At 39.8% G+C, this 7,885-nt stretch overlaps 1 pseudogene; it reads left to right on the plus strand.

The window, feature by feature from the left end:
- The first annotated feature begins 7,047 nt into the window (after positions 1-7,047).
- On the plus strand, positions 7,048-7,167 carry LOC129901799 (5S ribosomal RNA; annotated as a pseudogene).
- Positions 7,168-7,885: the final 718 nt, after the last annotated feature.

Below are 7,885 nucleotides of genomic sequence, written 5' to 3' on the forward strand. Positions count from 1 at the left end.
CAGGGTTTTGAACGAGTTTCATGCCCCCATCGGGGAATTTTCCATCCTTGGTGAAAAGATAATAAAACACAACTTTTCGCCTAAACATCTAAAATAAAAAAGAATACCTTGAGACCCAAACCAAAGGTCCTACAAGACCAAATTCAACATTCTGAAGCTAATGGTGCTAATGGATTCTCATATGACAACTAATTCTCTAAATGTTGTCCAAAGTCAACTATAGGCCTTTAAGTTTTCCAACACCTCATCTAAGTGCTCAAACTCATACCGATAGCCTTACGACTCGAACTAAAGGTTGTTCTAGACCAAAACCGATGTTACAAAGCTAATGGTGCTGTCGAAATTCTCATTCGAGCTCATTTACCAAGAATGTTAAGGAAGCTCAAATTTAGGCCCAAACTTAAAGGCTAAAACACCTAATGGCACAAACTCACGCTGAAGGCCTTGAGAATCAAGCCGACCATGACACTAGCCTAAAATAACCATTTCGGAGCTAATGGAACCATTGGAATTCAATTTTGAGGTTGCTTTCCTAGAGTTTTGATCGTAGTCAACCATTGGAATTCAATTTTGAGGTTGCTTGCCTAAAGCTCCAAAACACAAAAACGAGTATAAAACCCTAACAAACGACCATGGAACTGAACAGTCAGTTCTAGAAATTCATAAATGACTTGTGGTCACTATAGGGAAGCTCTAAACGCACCTAGAGGGCCATTACACTAATAGCCCATCTAATAACCAAAAGCACCAAGCATGGAGGAACTCATGCATTAATCAGAAAGAAACACACAAACCACGAAAATCACAACCATATAATAGAGCAAGATGATGCAATGAAATGTCTAAGTGCTTAAATAAAAGTAAAAGATCAGAAGAAATCTCTAGCCGTGCAGAATGGTACCTCAGACTTAGAAATAGAAAATCAATAACTCACATATGTGTCAATGGGCCGCTCGGATGATACCTCAGACATATCAACAAGTGAAAATAGTAAAATGTAGCCCAACACTAAGTCAATAGGCCATACAGAATGATACCTCAGACTTATCAGTAGCGACAAAAAACATGGAGAACTATGAAACAAAGTTCCCCCTGCCATTTAGGTCATGAAATTTTAGTAATTTCCAAGTTATCCGAATAAATTCTATTTTAAGACACAAACTCAAAAATAGTATATTTCCCTTCAAAAATAAGTTTTTTAAGTAGAAAAAAAGTATTTTTCCTTCTTTCAGAGCCCAACACGTAGAAAACATAGCCAAACGATTTTAAAAGGGCTTAAAACTCGAGTTTTCTTTCCTTACCAAGATTAGCTTGTCACGACCCAACCCCGTAGGTTGCGACTGGGGTCCGACCTGGACCCCCCGTACACATATCTATCAGCTGTGGTCACGTTGAACTGTAAATAAAACAATATCATGTAACAGAGCCCCACTGGGCGATAACATTTACATATACCTGTAGCCCTTTTTGATTGTATCACAACATGACAGGGCACGCAAGCCGACAAGGCTGCCATAACATAACAACATGTATAATATATCATATAGACCTAGCTGAACCAAACTGACATATACAACCCACATATACATATCTGCAGACCTCTAAACATATAAATGACAACATATGGCAGGACAGGGCCTCCGCCGTACCCCTAAATGGACAAAACAATTTTTATACATCAGTGGACAGTATCAAAAACTAGGCCCCGATACAATGGAGCCTCTTCCAGCTGAGCTGCATAGAATGCTAAGATGAAGGACTCCCAAAACCTACATCTGTACCTGCGGGCATGAACGCAGCCCCCCGGGAAAGGGGGTCAGTACGACATATGTACTGAGTATGTAAAATATAACATAATACACTGGAGGTATATTCAAAATAGAGAAGCAGGGGAACAAATTATTAAATCAAAGTCATGTACCTGTACTCTGTGAATCATAAAAGCATGCATGCTCAATTTATACAATATAGCCAGCCCTTTTAGGGGTCCGGTGAATCACATCTGTAGGACCATCATAGGCCCGGCGCCATCACCACCTTATTACAACACATCATCATATATCTATACACGTATCCTGACCCTCTATTGAGGGACTCAGGGAATAATGCAGTGAACTGTGCACGAGAACATATCCTGGCCTAAGACTCAGGGAAATAAGTGTTACAATATACACGAGTAGAGTAGTGAGTAACTATATGCAATTTAAATCATTATTAGAGACTTGACCGTATAAGAAGATTAAAATTTTGTTGGAGGACTCGAGTAGTAGTGTAGTCATCTCGAGTGACTGCTAAATGCCATTATGGGCAATATCAATTATAATCTCGGGGCTCCTAGACATGTACTAAAGTAAAGCCAAATCGCTTATGGAACCAGAAACATTTGTTAACAAATAGTCTGTAAGACTTGGAGCTTGTACATTTGTTACCTTTTTAACATATAAAAGTTTCTAGAGAAATAGTTCGACTACTGTAGGAGTTCTATATTCAGAAGTAAATAAGAGATGTTTGAGGATGGAGTTACCCCAGATCTCAGATCATATTCAACTTACAACTAAGACAAAGACATGCCCAAAAGAAGAAAGAGAATAAGCTTTATGTAGTCTGTACTTTGTTTTAGATGACCTTCATACACATATTTCATACTTTTTCTCTTATTGCTAATTGGAACTCCGTCAGCAGAAAGGAGGAGAAGACGGAAGGCTGTATTCAAAATCTATGTCGGAATTGGCTGCCCATTATAGGGCTCAGTGAGCCACTATGGCATTCAAATCTCATTTTCGTACCAAATACATATCAAGAGAAGGGAAAGATAGTTTCCCATACACTATTCTTTAGCACGTAGAAGCCTTAACAGGTAATACTCAATCCTTGTAGGGGTGTTAACATTTAACTATAGTTAGGGATTATGGGGCGTACCTGGAGTTTTGGGAATGGAATTATTCCCACATTCCACATACATTTCACTTAAGGCTAAAACTTGCCAAAAGGAAAGAAAGATAATTGTACGTGCTTATACCAAAACATGCCACAAGAAAGCTTTACATACCTTTTGGGAGTTACCCTTTATCTTGCTCGTCTCGTCGTCTTCCGAACCTATTCAATATGAAAGTAATACGAATATCAACTACTCTTAACTTTCCAGCATCTTGGATTACGCCTTAATGTTAATGGAATCTATTTCCTTAGTCATTTTCTCGACTAGTCCTTTAGTTTGTTAAGGCGTTAACGAAAATTGGGCAGCATCTCCCCTGTAATGTGCCCTATCCAAATTTCCAATCAGGTCCCTAAGACCTACAGCCAACCAACAACAACAACCTGCAGTAATTCATACCAACAATATACAACATAAACTCCAAACGACTTATTCAAAAATACGATATCAAAATAGGGCGTCTAGCCTTTATTTTGTGACGCCTTTAATTATACATAACGGGGGGGGGGGGTCATGTGGATTCAACCAGCATCACCCTAAACCATATTAGAACATGTTTAGGTCCTGCAATAACACACCACCCCCTGCAGCAGCAACTCACAAGAACAACGCCTTACTTCGACGACAATTCGACTATAACGACTACAATTTAGTTTATTCCAAACGCCAAGTATTCCAATTATATTTACACACTTCCAGCCACTTATAGGGCGTGTAACATTCTCCATCAGAACACATAAAGCTCAAATTTAAAGAAGAAACCTTACCTTACGTTAAACTTGTCAAACTCGCCAAAACTATCCAAAATGTGAAATCTGGATAGCTTACTGTTTTACTTTGTCGCTTCGTTTCGAAGGGGTAATGGAGGGAAACAGGATTTATGTCCTTCGTGAAATTTATATACATGTGTCTTAGGGTAGTAAACAATTCCGAATCATCCCTACATCAATTTTGTACAAAAAGATATGACCAAAATACTTACAACTGTCCGTGTAGAATTTCCAAAACCAAATCTGAGCAGTACCTCCTCTACGCTTCATCACCATATTTCAAGCTGATACATGTAAAACTGGATTTTGTAGTCCGAATTAAAGTTATAGACCCACGAAATACATTTCCAAAACATATTAAATCACTCAAAACGAATCTGTACACAAGAAGTTATACCAATATTACTAACCACTGTCCCTTCCAAAAACGGGTTTGTTAACTAGCGTTTTCTCTTATTTTCTCTTCCAAATTCCAATTGCAAAGCTGGAGTTTTACTTCCATGAAGGTATTAAAATACATATATACGTATCCACGTACTTAAGATACACCATATATAATTAATTCACGGAAGAAAATTGGAAAACTAACTGTTAAACATCAAGAACCATGGCTGCCTCTCTATTTCTCTCCCTCACGTTTTTTTTTCTCTATGTTGGCTGATGTTTTGATGGATAACTGAAGTATATGATATATATCAACACATATATGTGGCTTTAGGGTGTGACATGTGTCAACCCCAAGAGGTGACACGTGTCCAGCCCCTATTGGGCCACCGTATCATGCTGCCAACTATGGGCTGCCACGTGGCAGTGGGGTCCACCCCCCAAGCAGGTGGGTCACCTTCTTGCTTTAGGTGCTGCCACGTGTCACTTCTTTATTGGCTACCACGTGTCGTGTTTTTTCCCTTCCTCGTGGGCTCGTAATCTCGTCTTATTTTATGTACCTATGTAATCCGTGCTACGTAAGTTTGATATATGCTTAAGTAGCTCAAGTGCATATGACTTTTAACTTAGTAGCTTACATAGGTAAATCGAGTCCTACGACTCATTACTTGGCCTCCAATTCCTTCCGGACTCTTATGATTTCATCTCCAACCTTCTCTAGTATGGGGTATCACATTCTCCCTTCCTTAGAGCCGTTTGATAGTGTCGTAACTTATGTGGATCACATGCTAGCTTCTAAGTAACTTAAGGGATATTCCGAGTTCAAAGATGTGGGGTGTAACATCCTTCCCCCCTTTAGAACATTCGTCCCCGAATGTTAAATGCAACCTTCTGTAAGACTTTATATAAATTATAGAGGGGTTCCTTTCCTTTATGCTATCACATGCATTCCCATCTATATTATTAACATACGAGTTCTCAAGAGTTGGAGTTACCTGTAGACATCGGTTACAGGTGCAAATACTTGTATTCTATGTTCTCTTCATTTCCCCGATCATCCTCTTTCTGGTTTTTGTTTTTCCACCATAACTTGACGGAAGATATGTCTTTAGTCTACAATCTTCCAGTTTGCCGATCCAGGATGGTGGTAGGATTTTCCTCATAGGATTCCATCTACTGGACCTCATTTATGGAATATACCATGGGTGACTCGTTAGTATCTAATGGACTAGGCGTATAGTTTCCAACTGAGGTGGTAAGCTTAACTTACCAGCCACGTTTCCCACCTTATGAGTAACTTGATACCGTCTAATATATTCTGGGTCAAGTTCCTTTTCTAGGTTACCCTATGATGAACATCCAATCATCAACTTGAACTATGTATGTCGACGTCGATTATATGTATGTCATTCCTGCCGACTCTGGGTTTTAGTCAATAGCTTGCTTAATCATGTCGAGGCCATTGGAATACTAGAGTAGTAATTATTATTGTAGGCAACTTGATAAGTGAGGGATAATTATTCCGGCTACCTTCGAAGTTAATCTCCCGGCTTGTGACATATCTTCTAGCGTCTAATAGTGCGCTCAATTTAGTAGCTCGAGGGAGAAATACAGTACTAATACCAGTATGTGCTCCTGATCTCTTCTTGGACTGATCTCAAGGCGTTAATTATAATTGAAGTCCCTTTATCTAGATATTAGAGGAGGAAACCTCATGGAACCTTACCATTCTCCATGTTCTATAACTCCCTCTAATTTCAGCAACATAGGTGCTCTTGATTGGAATCAAATGGGCTGATTCCTTAGCCTAATCACAACAACTCATATAGCACCCTACTCTTACCAAGTATAAAATGGGTGCGTAATGATGTGGATAATTTGGGAACCGTTAGCCTCGTATAGTCTTTCTCGACTCTTTTCAGAACTTTAACTGGAATTCGATCTTTTGGGTCCTTCTTCCCCTCTTTTTCCAATCCTTAGGGTTGGCTACCGAATAATGTTGCAGTCCCCCCATATAACGACGCTCGTAGTCATTCTGTGCTTTGTCTAACATGATCTGGTGTAATTCCAAAAGAGTTTTGGCATAGAAGCTCGCTATCCTGTAGTAACCAGCTAGTTCAGTCAGTTTTACTTAAACCTTTTCACAATTTCCCTTACCCCCGCTTATAATCCTCTAGACATATTATCTTGTGTCATTCTTTACCTTTACAAGAATACAAGAGGGTACAAGAAGCATCCTAGCGTTACCTCGCCAGTCCTCATATCTTGCCCTGCCTTTCCTCCCTTCCTACACTCGAGGTCGGGGTAGATCTTTGGTCCAATCGTGGCTATGTCTTACTTCACCCGTAGTACTAATTCCATCTCGGTAGTTTGGCTTAACTTATCTTTGCACCTCTCGGTAGTTAGTTGCAACTTGGGCTCCTTTGTTTGGGATAATAGTTGTGGGGACTCCGTAAGGTCCTACCATGTTTTTTTTACTCTATAATTTTACACCTTCTCGGCGGATTAGGTAACCTTTGATCGAAGGAGTAGGGACTAATATCGTTATTCCACAAGTAACATTCCCTCCAGAGTCATCTGGCGCTAGAGTGCAAAATGAGTTTTGTAGTCTTGGTCATATTGTGGGATTTCCGACCTTGGGCACTACTTCCAGTCATTTGTAAATTACATCTGCTAGTACCCTTAGATTTGGCGTTTGCTTTTTCGCCCTCAGAGTTGGCTACCAAGTGGTGTCGAAATTCCCTCGCCCACTGGCCTATATAGCCATTCGGCGGTTTTCCTCTCATTAACTAGTTCTATGTTGAAGAGCTGTGGCACTCAAGTGTGTCGTCAGTTAGCAAATAGATAATCCTTCTTGTTTTTCTTAATACCTTGTTACGATTTTCTTTACCATATCTTATAATACTCCGGGTATATAATCTCATCTCGTTTCTCCGTTACTAGTCAGATGCTTCTGTCTCGCGTGATCATACCAGCACTAACGTATTAAGTTCCATCAGAATTTTGAAGTTAAGCGTGCTGGGGAGAGAGTAATATTGGGATGGGTGACCTCCCTGGAAAGTCTTCGTGTTGCGTTTCATTGTAATCCTTACCATAATGGGTGGGGTACTCAACTTAGCTCCCGATTTACCTCAGCGTTGTCTCGCGGGTCTCTATGTTTTGCCCTGTCCTTTTTGTCTGTTATCTTGCATCCAGTGTCGGCGTAGACCTTTATCTCCACTATCCTCCATTTACTTTGTGTTCTCCTTATTTACTACCACAGGAGGCTTTTTATTCCTTTTCATTTAGTTATTTATCTATCGCAACATCATTTGCGACTAACTCTATGACCAACGTTTTGACTTTTGGTCTAGCATACTGTCGTTATCCTTTGTAGTGTCTCTTGAATTATTCGATATCCTTTCATTGGTATATTCTTCTGTTTTTATATGCAGCCGCCTTCTAGTGTTATGTTGTTCAGGGTCTCGTCACAAACTTCTTAACGCTACCTTATGTAGCATTCCGGCTTCCATCCAATTATTGGTAACTTCCGGACCTTTCCAACTTGGTTTAGCAAGATATCTTATCGAAGTTTAGACGTCTATCTCACATCTATTGCTATATCAATTGCCTCCTCCTACCTTTGCCATTTTCTCATTAACTTCCCCCTTTAGAGGGTACTCGTACTTTCCTCTATTTGTACATGTAGTCATTCCAATTTTAATTAGGTAGTACTAGTATTATGACGATAACTATTCCAGGTTTTCTCGAAGTTGTTGTTTTGTCCCCACCTACATCCTTTGCTTCTTGGGGCGAA

Source organism: Solanum dulcamara, chromosome 8 (assembly GCF_947179165.1).
Source record: "Solanum dulcamara chromosome 8, daSolDulc1.2, whole genome shotgun sequence".
NCBI classification, from domain to species: domain Eukaryota; kingdom Viridiplantae; phylum Streptophyta; class Magnoliopsida; order Solanales; family Solanaceae; genus Solanum; species Solanum dulcamara.